Source organism: Ovis canadensis, chromosome 3, assembly GCF_042477335.2.
Source record: "Ovis canadensis isolate MfBH-ARS-UI-01 breed Bighorn chromosome 3, ARS-UI_OviCan_v2, whole genome shotgun sequence".
Taxonomy (NCBI): domain Eukaryota; kingdom Metazoa; phylum Chordata; class Mammalia; order Artiodactyla; family Bovidae; genus Ovis; species Ovis canadensis.
This window is the reverse complement of record NC_091247.1, coordinates 30,940,364-30,955,141: the sequence shown is the minus strand read 5'-3', so window position 1 is coordinate 30,955,141 and position 14,778 is coordinate 30,940,364. Positions and strand designations below refer to the sequence as shown.

Genomic DNA, 14,778 nt, shown 5'->3' with positions numbered 1-14,778 from the left:
TGATTAGATGGACCTTTGTTGGCAAAGTAATGTCTCTGCTTTTTAATATGTTGTTTAGGTTGGTCATGACTTTTCTTCCAAGGAGCAAGCATCTTTTAATTTCATGGCTTCAATCACCATCTGCAGTGATTTTGGAGCCCCCCAAAATAAAGTCTGTCACTATTTCCATTGTTTCTCCATCTATTTGCCATGAAATGACGGGACCAGATGTCATGATCTTAGTTTTCTGAATGTTGAGTTTTAAGCCAACTTTTTCACTCTCCTCTTTCATTTTCATCAAGAGGCTCTTTAGTTCTTCTCTCTGTGCCATAAGGGTGGTGTCATCTGCATATCTGAGGTTATTGATATTTCTCCTGGCAATCTGCCTACATTGTTCTAATTCCCAGCCAGGTTAATGAACCAGTGCTTTCAGCCAGCTTCTACCTAGTGCAGGACTTTTCGTGACATCATTGAGAGATGACTGTCCAGCCTCTTCATCCACGTAGCAGCTTCCACGAGTGAACAGCCCTTGATACTGTGGGAAAATTCTTCCCTGCATGGATCTGTCATCCATTCCTTTGTCACCACCATCTGTGATCCTTACGATATAAATGATAGGCGGTGCTTATTAAGTGCTCAGTGCATGCCTGAGACTTGCTAAATGCTTTAGATCTATCTTGCCACTCAAGTGTCACCACCACTCTCTGAGGCTGGCGTTATTATTATTCTTCCCACAGAAGAGGTGAAGTCATTCTGGGGATACAAACAATATGTTGATTTTATACCTTCTATATCGTCTCTCCTGATATTTGCAGATAACACCCTTCCCAATCCATCTGCGTTTTCATAATGGAATATGATGAAAAATTCAACTGGGTACTGACATTTTCCAAGGCAAGGTGCTAACAAGGCAAAGATGAAGATGGTCCCTCTCCTTAAGGTTCTGTCATTTAGTGGAGGAGACCCATGTGCATTTAGACTAGAATGTAGTTTTGTGTGTGAATTTTGCCTCTTTCAGTGGAATGAGTGTTCTTGGGGGCAGAGCCTGTACATTCTCCAGTTTTCTTTTGAACAGTCAAAGGGATGCATTGTGATGGGGAATCAGTAAGACACATTGTTATGAATTGATTGAGACTCTTTTTTGGTCTCCATGTTGCCCTGGGTGAGTCGAGTGATTGGGTAGAGAGAAAGGTAGGAGGCTCTCCTGGATTCCTAGAGTATATATCTTTGAGATGCTTCATGAATTTCTTGGGAGTCCACATATCTGAGATGTGGAGAATGTCTCCCTGGGAGACAGTAGTTGTGATGGTTAATCTTTCAACTTACTGGGCTAAGGGATTGCCCAGATAACTAGTGAAATGTTATTTCTGAGTCTTATCTGTGAGGATGTTTGCAGAAGAGATTAGCATTTGAATCAGCTGACTGAGTGAAGAAGACCCTCCCTTACCATTGCATCCATTCAGTGCACTGGGGGTGTGAATGGGAAAAAAAGGTGGAACATGGGCATTTCGCTGTTTCATCTTCAGCTGGGACATCTGTCTTCTCTTACTTTCAGATATCAGAGCTCCTGGTTCTCTGGCCTTCGGATTCTGAGAGTTACACCAGTGGCCCCTCTTCCATTTCTATTGCCCCTCCCCCCTTTCAGACCATTGAACTTGAATTATTTCACTGGGTTTCTTGGTTCTCCAGCATGCAGACAGCCCATGATGGCATATCTCAGTTTCCACAGTCACATCAACCAATTCCCATAAAACTCCTCTTATAGATCCATATGTATCCTATTGGGTCTATTTCTCTGGAGAGCTTGAACACAATAGTTGCCTACAGTGTCCTAACCCAGTAGACAAAAATGCAGGATTTATAGCCAAGAACGTGCAGACATCCTGTTTACCTGATTGACTTTCTCCGCGATCTTAGATCTATCCTTACTGCATGCCTTAACTTCTTTCCCGTCTGCCAAATGGGAATACCAAATCCTTATTAGTTCTTAAGAGTATGTAGAAGGAAAGTATTGAATACTAGTTATTATTAATGTACTACAAACTTCTTGGTGACAGTAGCTGCATAAATATAGATCTTGCTTGTTTTAAGCAAGTGATGCTAAACAAAACCAAGAAATATTAAATTATGAATTACAGAAGAGATAAATTATGGAGGTAGTTATTATTTAAATTGCAGAAATATTTCTCATTTTCAGCCCAGGGTTCCTTTACAAAGCAATCTGTCTTGTGCTTTTAAAGAAGTAATTCAATTTACAAAAATTTGATTTGCATGCAACTTTTTAGAAACATTTATCATGTAAAGTGAGACATCATCTGACTAAATTAGAGAATTTACCAATATGTTTTGGCTTAGGATGAATATCACTTCCTCCAAGGTTGTGAATATTGGCAAATTGAATATCGCGTCTCCCCTTCTCAGGCAGAGACTATCCAAGTCCGGTTTTGAAGCATCTGGTCTGAGAATTAGTAGTCATGGTGGGAATACTTGTATTTATGCTCTAGCTTTGTCAATAAATTACTCATATCTCAGGGAGGAGAACCTCACGAGGTCTCAGTTTTCTCATCTGGAAAATGAGATGGTTAGAGTTGATGGTCCCTGCTAGCTTCAGGGTTCATTGATAGCGTTCATTGCCAAAAGAACTGATCTGAAATCACAGAGAACAAGAGCTGGCATACTGTCAATGAGTAATAAATACTTAATCAATGGATAAATAAAGTTTTGATCTTCAGTTCTTTCTGAGCTGATCCTGAAAATTCCAAAGTTTAAGATAAAATCAGTTCAGAAAACCCTATTCCTTAACCTTCACTGACTTGACTTCTCCTTAGAGGCTTTCTGCATCTTTAAGCCTGGTGAGAGAAAGATATTAGCTCTGTGGAAGCACTGGGATTCACATTTCAAGTTATGAGATGGCAGTCGATGGCTGCAAGTACATAGAGACACAGAGATGCAGCAGTCCCCTCTTCTCGCCTTTTGCAGTTTCCCCACACAGCCTGGCACCTGCGTTGGCATTTGCTGTCTGAGTCTGGCTACTGACCAGAGTCCCACCCTCACAGAGACCTCAGGTATCTGGGCCTCCCTCCCCGGCTGTGAATCATCAGAGGTGCTGAGTCTTCTCCCGCTTTGAGTTACTGGCAGAGGTGTTGTTTCTTCCTATAAGAGGAGGGAGAGAGTTGCTAAGGAACACATTAACACGCTGACGACGCAACAATCTCTGAGAGCTTGGGCCTCCAACGTTTGACTCTAATCAGGAAATCATTTTTAGAAGGATTTGTCGGTGTAAGAAAACAAGCTCCCGAACTAAATTAGGATCTGGATTATTTTTTCCTCCTCTCCCGATCTGCCTCACACGGCAGATTGGTGAGCCCTCGCGGTTCTGCGCATGGCGAATCTGTTTCTGTCGCGCATTTTAATTCAGAGCTCCGGAAGGTGAAGGTGTCTGTGTTTCTAAGGACTGCCGTTTTTTGGAGCAGCTCCCTTGGAGGTGTGGGGCTCGCCTCTCCTTGCCTCAAACCAGTTGGCTTTCTTGGCAAGGCGGCCCAGGTTTCAGGATTCTTTAATCTGATTGTCTTTTTCTTTTTTTTCCCCCTGCCAGTAATGAATGCACTGCGTGTCTCTGGGAAATTAAGGTAATCCATTATACTGTTGTCTTCCTATCTCTGCAGCGCGGATAATAGTATTTAACCCACCTTTGCAATATACTGAGTGGCCTGTCAGGGTCTCTTCTTTAGAAGGACAACTTGAAAACATTTTAATAAATGCTCCTTAACTATACGCTTTAAAAATACATGGGGCCAAATGGCAAACAACTCAGTAATAACTAGTTCAGCAATGCAGACTGGCCATTCATCACTCTCTCTGCAATTTCCTCTCTTCTCCTCTTTCTCTTTCCACATCCTTCCATTTCTCCAGGGACACCTTGTTTCTCTTTGGGGTTAGAATCTGGGGAGAACCTAGAGGTTTGGTATTTATGGTCCCTGCTGCCTGTGAAAATCCAACTGCTTCTTCAGTTGGGAAAGCTGTTGACTTTCATGCTCTGTGAGGCTCCTAGTGAACTCTGTGCTGAAGGACAGAAGTGGGTGCCCTCTTGGTGATGTCACAGAAAGATTGGGTATACCTGGATGCAGGTCCTCTGTTACATGCCTGTGGTTTCATTTCCAGTGCAGGTAATGACCTAATCTAATCACACTTGTCATGCTGTGTGTGTGTCAAGCAGACATTCCATGGGCTGGAGAGGTGCCCATCAGACTGCAGTGTGAGCCTGTTTTAGAGATCAGAAGAAAACAGTAAGGACTGAGTCTTTATGTGTTGGCAGGGCTGGCCTCTTGAAGGGACATGGCAGTTAGTTGTCCCAGAGGGGAGAAGACTCTTGAAAGTCCCTTAGACTCCAAGGAGATCCAACCAGTCAATCCTAAAGGAGATCAGTCCTGAATATTCATTGGAAGGACTGATGCTGAAACTGAAGCTCCAATCCTTTGGCCACCTGATGCGAACAGCTGACTCATTAGACAATACCCTGATGCTGGGAAAGATTGAAGGCGAGAGGAGAAGGGGATGACAGAGGATGAGATGATTGGATGGCATCACCGACACGATGGTCATGAGTTTGAGTAGGCTCCGGGAGTTGGTGATGGCCAGGGAAGCCTGGCGTGCTGCAGTCCATGGGGTCGCAAAGAGTCGGACACGACTGAGCGGTTGAACTGAACTGATGTGCACTCAAGAGTACCCAATGTTCAACTGTTAGAGTTTATTCCTTTGCAGTTCAGGGCTCTGTGGAAATTTTCAGAAACATGATGGTGTTGGCTTGAGAAGACTATTCCTCCCGTGTTTCTGTGGATCCTGCATGCTCCTCTTGATTGAAGAGATCTGTGTTGATAAACACCCCAATCCTCCTGAGCCAGAGACTTCCTGGATAAAAAGACCTTATCTATAAGAAGACTCCAGGACCAAATGGGCATCTGGGTTAATCTTAGTGTCCTGGTTTCTCCACCTCGTAAGAGACATGGTTTAGATGAGTTGGCAAAAGATGGGTTTAGATGAATTCTCTATGAAAAAGTGTGTAACGTAGGAGCCACATGGGCAAGATCACCCAACAGATCAAGCCTAACCTTTGCAGGAAACACAATCCTTGTTTTCTTGGGCTCTAAGTTCCCGGAATACATGCTCCAGAGAATCCATGAGCCACTATATTCTATTACTGAGCTACCCATCTTGTCAATGAGGACTTCCCTCATCTGCGTGGTGAGATTAGGAGACTGCAGTCTCTCAATTGTGGATTGTGTGTGTGTGTGTGTGTGTGTGTGTGTGTATTTAAGCAACAGAAACCCTGCTCCCCCACCCTCACCAAATGTTATTGGGTTGGCCAAAAAGTTCATTCAGTTTAGCTTATGAATGATCCTGAAAGAACTTTTTGGCCAACCTAATATCCTATATAGAATCCCCAAATATTAAGCAGATACAAGTGGGCATGGATGTGAGGGAGTAGATTTCTCCTTGTCTGTACATCTCCCGTGTGAAGCCCTCTCCTCCATGGCTTCCAGGTACTTCTTTGGAATTCCAGGGCTAAATCACCAAGCATGTTGACGGAAGAGGTCCCTGAAGTTCCAGAGAAGTTGCAGTTTGCACCAGGCACATAGGAAATGTCCAGGAAATACATCAGATTCATTAAAATTCTAGCTGAGAGATGGAAGAGTTAAACTAAAGCAGCCAGAGAGGCGCTGTGGTCGTGAGATTCTGCCCTCCACGGACAGCAAGAGGACTTTCTCTGTCCCTTCAATTTTCCTGCTTTTCGGAGCGCGTTGCTTCCTTCTGGGTCCTCACTGCTAATTACACAGTGTGACTGGGGTTGGGATGAGCCCACAGGAAGGGGTGTTCCTTCTGTGCTAGTGCAGGAATGGATGTGGCATCGATCTATCTGCAATTCTAAGCTCAATGTGTTCCCCTTAAATTTTTAGAAAAACCAAAGGTACTTTGCAAGTGCAATAGAGCTTCCAATTAGGCGTTTAAGCTCCCCATTTCTATTTCCCTAATGACTTGACTTGCTCTCTTGCTTTATGAAATGAAAATAGCTTTATTTGGGCATGAGGATGCAGCTGACTGCATGCTTAATATGCTTTTTGCAACCAGCTCCTGCCTGTGTCTGGCATGTGCAATGGGCAGAATAATACATTTACATGCTTATTTCTCCTAAGTATACTGGACCATTTGTTCCAGTCCTGTACCTGTGTTAACTGAAGGTGATACAGTCTGGAAGGCTGGTGTTTACTCCTCCAGAAGGAAAGGTGTCCTTGAAGGGCAGACACTGGCCCCAGGGCTCTGTGTGTGTGGGAGGGGATGGATAGATTGACTTATCAAGTGTTGAGAGGTGGAAAACAGAGAGGGGCCTGGTGTAAATCCTATAAAAGAGTTGGATCAGAGATAGGGAAGACAAAGGAAAAGCCCTGGAATGACATCAGCTAACTTGTGAGAAGGAAATAGCAAGAATGAAGAATCCAGTTCTGCGGAGGTATAGGGTTAAGGGCTAAATAATTCTTTCTTCACTGGGGAAATAGAACTGAAAATAAAATATATATCAACTTCCAAATTTATCTGACTACTGGGCAGAGTTAGATCCCCCCCAGGTTCTAGAAAGCCAAAGGTCATCTTGTCTTTGGCTTTCTGGGTTTCAGCAAACATTGAATCAACTACGGCCCTGGGTGTTGTTCAGGTATCTGCGCGGCACTTTGGAAAACCACTTCAGAAGATGTCGGGGTTCTCCTCTCTGCCCAAGTCTCGCCCTTCCTTCGAGATTTCCCCAAGCACAGAAGGCTTCTGAGGCCATTCTGGCTTGTGCTCTGAGTTCCTGTCATTGTTCTCAACCTGTATGGAGGCTCCGTGCACTCAGGGTCTTGGGCTCTTCTTCCCTGGCCCCCAAGGTGAACAGCTGGGCATAGCCCATTGTTCTCAGAAGGCTTGTCTATTTACAGGCAGGAAGTGAAAGTGTGATTTAGGGAAAGCCAGAGCTAGTGCAGCCCCTTTTGGTCATTCATCTGGTAGCAGCAAGCTGAGAATGCCCTGTTGTGACTTCTGGGAGCCAGCAAACTTTTCACGACTTTTTTTTCTTTTTTGATGTGGACCAATTTTAAAGTCTTTCCTGAATTTGCTACAATATTGCTTCTGTTTTATGTTTTGGTTTTTTGCCCATAAGGCAGGTGGGATCAAACCCACACCCCCCTGCATTAGAAGGTGAAGCCCTCCATGGAGAAGACCACAGCAAGGCTCTGCCCTATGGGGTGCTCTGTTGAGTGGAGAGTCATCTGTCTCAGTGTAGCCTGTGACTGTACTTGGCTTTCTTGTCTAAGGTGCCCTTGATTAGACCTGAGATTATAGAGGTACCTGGGCATTGCCATGAGGCAGCCATGGCTAAAAAATAGACAAAGGGAAGGCGATCTCACATGGCTTCTTCTTATTTCAGGGAACACTCTGGGCCTGCCTCAAAGCACATCTCCTGCTCAGCAGTGTTGGCTGGCCTGCTGATGGGAAGGCCTGCTTTCCAAGTCTGAAGGAGACCCTGAGGTCATTGCGTCCATTCCCCTGCCTTCAGGCAGGATTAGAGATAAGCTGCCCTGCCAGAGGATAATCTCTTCTACTTGTAAAAGCTTCCAGAGCAGGCCCCAGTCTCTCCCCAGACCATTCATTGCAACTTTTAACAACCTTCACCATCAGGAAATTCTCCCCCTTAGCTATCCTAAATCCCTTATGCTGGGGATTAAGTTTCTCTCCTCATTCTATCCTCAGTAGCCACTGCCAAGACTCAGCCTGCACTGCCTAAGAATTCTTCTGATACCCGAAGATTGTATTAAATCCCGCCTGCCTGTCTTCCCCCAATGAATAATCCCAGCTGCTTTTCCTCCCAGGCCCTGCTGCCCGGTCTGCTTATCACCTCTGAGGCTGCCCTCTGATCCCTTGCTAAGTGCCAGGCTCCCTGGAGAAGAGCCCAGATCCAGGACTTGGAGTCCAGTAAGTTCTGACCTATCTTACTTCCAATGAGAGTCTTCCTTGAACGTGTGGCATGAATGTTACCTTCCTGTTCATGTACCCCAGTGGGGCTTGCATGCTGGTGATGGTCTCACTCATGGGTTTATGGTCACCTTTCAGCATACTAGTGTACCAGATCATTTTTCTCTTCTTCCTTGGATGTTAAGGGCAAAATATATCACACCTGGGCTTCCCCAGTAGCTTAGCAGTAAAGAATCTGCCTGCAGAGTATATGGGTTCAATCTCTGAGTCGGGAAGATCCCCTGGAGGAGGGCATGGCAACCCACTCCAGCCAGCATTCTTGCCTGGAGGATCCCCATGGGAAGGAGAGTCTTGTGGGCTACTGTCCACAGGGTCACAAAGAGTCGGACACGACTGAAGCGACAGCATTCACACATGCATATCATGTTCAACACGGGCATCACTGCATCATTTTACTTGCACCAAAACTGACCACTACTGGAAGCAAGGAGAAAGGAGAATGCAGACGATTCTCAGTGCCTTTGGCTCTTCTGGTGGATCAGACAAACAAGTAGCCTGTATCTGCAGAGACGTCTGTTGGTTGCATGCGGGTCCTCATACCAGTCTGATGTTGACCGGCTCTCTCAGTCTGGTTGCTTTCCTTCCTCCCCTTTTCTGTGTTCTCCCTGACCTCTGTCACCTTTTCACAGATGCCAGGGCCTCCCACTGTGTTCCTGGGGCCTGATCTCCCCCACCCCCACACACAGCATGCTTCACCCTACAACTGCCCCTCCCCAGGCCATCTCCTATTTCCTGTTCACAGCAGGTCTCAAAGCTATGGTTTTTTCAGTACTCATGTATGGATGTGAGAGTTGGATTATAAAGAAAGCTGAGCGCAGAAGAATTGATGCTTTTGAACTATGGTGTTGGAGAAAACTCTTAAGAGTCCCTTGGACTTCAAGGAGATCCCAAAGGAGATCAGTCCTGGGTGTTCACTGGAAGGACTGATGCTGAAGCTGAAACTTGAATCCTTTGGCCACCTGATGTGAAGAACTGACTCATTTGAAAAGACCCCAATGCTGGGAAAGATGGAAGGTGGGAGGAGAAGGGGACAACAGAGGATGAGATGGTTGGATGGCATCACCAACTCAATGAACATGAGTTTGAGTAAGCTCTAGGAGTTGATGAACAGGGAAGCCTGGCGTGCTGCAGTCCGTGGGGTCGCAGAATCAGACACGATTGAGCGACTGAACTGAAAGTGGTCCCAGGGGTCTGCACAGCCTAAACACACTCCCTCTGCACTGGGTGGAAACAAAGGTGGGTGAGATGGCCACCTTCCTCAAGGAGAGTGAAGGGGAGACAAGGACCTGAGACACAGGTGTGGTGAATTGCAAATAGCACGCAGGACTTGACCTCCTGTGTATCCACAACAGGAGAGAAGGGGTCAAAGACAACCCTCAAAAAAGGGTCTAATGAAGTAGGAAGGTACTCAGTGCACAGGACATCAGGCTGGGGCAGAGAAGGCTTCCTGGGGGAGAAGGGGGTTGGAGGTGAGCTGGGTGAGGAACAGGCGAAGAGTAGAGGCAAATAGGAAGCACTCAATTGGCTCCTGACTTCTGCTTTGCTCCCCGGCACCCCAGTTCTTTCAGTTCTTTGCATCTCTAGTTTCCAAGAGGGCTTCTCTGGTGGCACAGATAGTTAAGAATTTGCCTGCAGTATAAGAGCCCTGGGTTCAATCCCTGAGTCGGGAAGATCCCCCTGAGAAGGGAACAGCTACTCACTCCAGTATTCTTACCTGGAGAATCCCATGGACAGAGGGGCCTGACGGGCTACAGTCCATGGGGTCACAAAGAGTCGGACATGACTGAGTGACTAACACTAGTTTCCAGGAGAGAGAATCCTCTTCCTTTCAGTCCATTAGTAAATGAAAAACAAATTAATGAGCATCTATTATATACAGTGGCATATTAGTGGCCGTGACTTTGTTCAAGGGTGTGGGATTCTGATTTACTTGTCCCTGGGCTGGAGGGGCAGGACTGGGATGGTCAGGGCTCCTGGGCCCTGGGCACCTCTAAGTTCTGAGCAATGCTGTTGCTTTCCTACATTGTGCTGTGTAGTGTTTTCACTGTCTTCATTGTTCTCTGTGTGGTTGGAAGACCTGTCCTAGGCCATAGGGTGCAGAGATAAAGCAGGCAAGGTCCTGCTCAAGTGAGGCAGGGTAGGCAGGATTCTAAGTTCCCAAATGCCTGCGCCCTGGCGTTCCTGCCCTGTGGAACACCCTCCCCTGGAGTGCGGATGTGGACCATGAATGTGATGGGGCTGTCCTTCCCTGGACTAGGTTATGTTACAGGTGGAGTTGATGGTCACCTGACTCAGTCAGTGAGCTCTTCATGGGGACTGGGCTTTTCCTGATGGGAGAGATTTGTAGCATGAGGGGGTTTCAATGTGAGGAAGACTGTTTCTGACTTTGAAGTTGGAGGGGTCCAGGGCAAGGAATGTGGGCAGCCTTCAGGAGCTCAGGGCTTGGTTTGTGGCCAGCAAGGAAATGGAACCTGTAAGCCTACAATTGAAGGACCTGAATCCTGACACAACCACACAAGCCTGGAAAAGGACCCCAAGCTCTCGATGAGAACACAGCCTGGCAGACATCTCTATTTTAGCCTTGGGAGACCCTGGGCAGAGAACTCAGTCCATCTGTGCCTAGACTTTAGACCCACAGGGCTGTGAGCTAATACATGGTGGTGGGGGCGGGGGGGTGGGGGGAATGATTTAAAAGCTTTTAAGACTATGGTAATTTGTAGGTTTGTCATATATAGCTTTTATTATGTTGAGGTATGTTCCTTCTATTCCTGCTTTCTGGAGAGTTTTTATTTTTTTAATCATAAATGGATGTTGAATTTTGTCAAAGGCTTTCTCTGCGTCTGTTGAGATAATGGCTGTGATCCAAAAGTCTACAAGCAATAAATGCTGGAGAGGGTGTGGAGAAAAGGGAACCCTCTTACACTGTTGGTGGAAATGCAAACTAGTACAGCCACTATGGAGAACAGTGTGGAGATTCCTTAAAAAACTGCAAATGGAACTGCCTTATGACCCAGCAATCCCACTGCTGGGCATACACACTGAGGAAATCAGAATTGAAAGGGACACGTGTACCCCAATGTTCATCGAAGCACTGTTTATAATAGCCAGGACATGGAAGCAACCTAGATGTCCATCAGCAGATGAATGGATAAGAAAGCTGTGGTACATATACACAATGGAGTATTACTCAGCCATTAAAAAGAATACATTTGAATCAGTTCTAATGAGGTGGATGAAACTGGAGCCGATTATAAAGAGTGAAGTAAGCCAGAAAGTAAAACACCAATACAGTATACTAACGCATATATATGGAATTTAGAAAGATGGTAATGATAACCCTATATGCGAGACAGCAAAAGAGACACAGATGTATAGAACAGTCTTTTGGACTCTGTGGGAGAGGGAGAAGGTGGAATGATTTGGGAGAATGGCATTGAAACATGTATAATATCATATATGAAATGAATCACCAGTCTAGGTTTGATGCAGGATACAGGATGCTTGGGGCTGGTGCACTGGGATGACCCAGAGGGATGGTACAGGGAGGGGGGTTCAGGATGGGGAACACAAGTATACCTGTGGCGGATTCATGTTGATGTATGGCAAAACCAATACAATATTGTAAAGTAATTAGCCTCCAGTTAAGATAAATAAATTTAAATTTAAAAAAAAGTGGCAATTTGTAGAAGACGAATATGCATCAGTAGAAGCAGCAGTACAAGATGAATAGATGGGGGAATGCAGAAAAATGTGTCCAGGAAAATATTCAAATAGCGGTAACTGTTGTCCTATGACAAACCTAGATAGCATATTAAAAAGCAGAGGCATCGCTTCGCTGACAAAGGTCCCGTATAGTCAGTTCAGTTCAATCACTTAGTTGTGTCTGACTCTTTGCGACCCCATGGACTGCAGCATGCCAGACTCCCCTGGCCATCACCAACTCCCAGAGCTTATTCAAACTCATGTCCATTGAGTTGGTGGTTGATGCCATCCAACCATCTCATCCTCTGTCATCCCCTTCTCCTCCCACCTTCAATATTTCCCAGCATCAGGGTCTTTTCAAATGAGTCAGTTCTTCGCATCAGTTTATGCATCTTTGCTCTGTCTAGTCAAAGCTATGGTTTTTCCAGTAGTCATGTATGGATGTGAGAGTTGGACCATAAAGAAGGCTGAACACCAAAGAATTGATGCTTTTGAACTGTGGTGTTGGAAAAGACTCTTGAGAGTCTCTTGGACTGCAGCAAGATCAAACCAGTCAATCTTAAAGGAAATCAATCCTGAATAATTGTTGGAAGGACTGATGCTGAAGCTGAGGCTCCAATACTTTGGCCACCTGATGCAAAGGGCCGACTCATTGGAACTCTGGGAAAGATTGAAGGCACAAGGAGAAGGGAGTGGCAGAGGATGAGATGGTTGGATGGCATCACCAACTCAACGAACATGAATTTAAGCAAACTCCAGTAGACAGTGGATAACAGAGGAGCTTGGCATGCCGCACTCCATGGGGTCTCAAAGAGTCCGACACAACTTAGCGACTAAACAACAGCAAAGATTGTGCAGAAGAATAACCCCTAGATGTGTAATGGAGAGGGGACCCTGTCGTTATTTCGGGAGGGGGAGTCAAGGGACCATCTGTTCGCTGAGGTGGTGTTTAAGGTGAATGTCATCGAGGACCCGGTTTGCTGGAGATCAGGGGCCCGAGCAGTTCAGGAGGAGGGAACAGCTAGGTAAAGGCCCTGTGGCTTCAATAAGCCTGGTGTTTTCAGGTGCAGCAAAACGCAGGTTCTTGTGGCTGCACGCGGTCTACAGGGAGAGATACCAAATCATGCAGGGCTTTCCGTGGCTGAACATGGAATTTGGATTATATTTTCAACATGAGGGAAGCCAAGGAGGACTTTAAGCAGTGAGTGACACACCTGCAGTCTGATTTAATGTTTATAAAAGCTCACTCCAGATCCTGGCTGGAGCTCGGATTTCCCTGGAAGCTGCGGTGGGTGTGTTCAGCTGGGACCTGGGGCCAGGAGTGCACAGGAGATACGAGAGGTGTTGACTGGGCTTTTTCTCTTTCCTTTTCCCAACTTCCTTCCTTCTCATTTCCTGTTTTTTTTTTTTTTTTTTTAAACCCGTTCCTGTTCTTCTTCCTTCTCTCTTGATAAATTTGCCCACCCTTCTCTAGCTCTGGCCCCACGGGACCAGAATGGACGGCCCATTCATCCTCCTGCTGGGGACCAAGCACATGGAATGCATGTCTGGAATCTGGGTAAACAGAAGGCAGAGGAGTGAAAACAGTCCCCAGGGCCCACCTCGACAGCCTGGAACGGTCCCTGCTCTAAGACTGGTGTCTGTGTTCATCACCCCAGGCGAGGCCAGTAGCTGGGGGAGAGTCCTGCTCCTGCATTGCTGACAGTTAGCCTGCTGTACCCAGTTCATCCTTCTCTTAGAGGCACCTGAGTGTGGAAATCATACTTTCTGTCTCTGTGCCCCTGGCGTCCACTCCATTCCGCCTGTACAAGGCGGGTACTTGGTGAAGGCTTGGTGACAGGTGATGGGAATTTGGTTCTCAAACTAGTGTTGACGGAACTGACTCTAGACAGAAACTACCACGTGTCATTGTGGTCATTCATTTATCCCATCATTTATCCCATACACATTTATTAAGTGACTACCGTATGCCCTGCCTGGGACTAGGGGCTGTGGATACTGTATCAAACAGACTGAGAGTACCTTTTACGTAAGGAACTTATTAAAAGGGGAGATAGTTTTTTTTTTAAGTATAAAAGTAGTGAATTAAAAACAAAATGGAGGCAAGTGCTATGAAGGAAATAAACAAGAAAACTAAATGCTTCAGCCCAGAGACGCCCAGAAGGACTAAGTCCAGGTTCTGAAGGTATAATTTAATGAACGAACAAATGCACAAATCAATAATCTCCTGGCCCCTGGATTTGCTATATTCGGCTCAATATCTCTTCTCTGAGTCTGTTTCTTCTGGGAGGAGATCTGTAAAGGAGGGCAGATATTCAGGAAAAGGCTTAAAGGGAGAGTGGCAAGCTCCAGTCTGCCTCTTAGAGCAGTGGCTGCAGTCGGTGGGGTAGGTGGGCCATGCGAAGGACAGAGGCTCTTCCATTGTCAGAGGGTGTGATAGGAGGGGGTCAGTTAGGAAACAGGGAAAGGAGATGGACTTAGGGGACATGGAGATAGGTCATGAAAGATTACTGGTTAAGGGAGAAGGAGGTTAAAGGCCAAGGTTCAGGACCACATACGGGTCTCTAGTTTGGGCAATGGTTTGTTCAACTGACGGGCTTTATTGAAATGAGACATTAGTGATAAGGAGCAAGAGAAGGGGCGGTGGGGTGGGGAGGTGAGCTCTGAGAAGTTTAGACGTGCTTTGTTCGAGGCTCTTGTCCGCTAGGAACTTGTCACCCCTGTGGCCAACCAGGCAGGAGAGCTGGGCTGGACACGTGGGTGTGGAGTTATCATTTGTCACCCAGACGCTAGAAGCTGGGAAGTGAAGGAACCCACGGAAGGGCAGGGCTTCAAGTAGGAAAGGAGCTGGCGATGGAAGAAGTTGCATATTCAGGAGAAGGTTTGACTCAGGGAACTGTGTCTTGGCTGGTAAGGCGGGAAGGGGCGGGCCTGGAGCGCAGGTGATGCTGTGGTGGGAGGGCCTGGCTGCCACCCAGGGGCCCCCACTAGGTGTGCAGACGTGGAGGGAAAGGGAGGCACACATCTGATGCTTCTATT

The 14,778-nt window shown here is 46.3% G+C and overlaps 1 long non-coding RNA gene across 5 annotated transcripts in view; it reads left to right on the top strand.

Annotated features, from left to right (window-relative positions):
* Nucleotides 1–14,778, top strand: part of LOC138436702 (uncharacterized) — a 480,161-nt gene that overhangs the window by 257,392 nt on the left and 207,991 nt on the right. Inside the window, exons 4-5 of one of the 5 annotated variants that reach the window (XR_011255536.1) lie at nt 3,575–3,608; nt 7,875–7,977. The exons of 3 other annotated variants lie outside the window; for them this stretch is intronic. This is a non-coding gene — a long non-coding RNA (uncharacterized lncRNA). The remainder of the gene's footprint in view (nt 1–3,574; nt 3,609–7,874; nt 7,978–14,778) is intronic. One more of the 5 variants, XR_011255534.1, reaches the window with a different exon arrangement.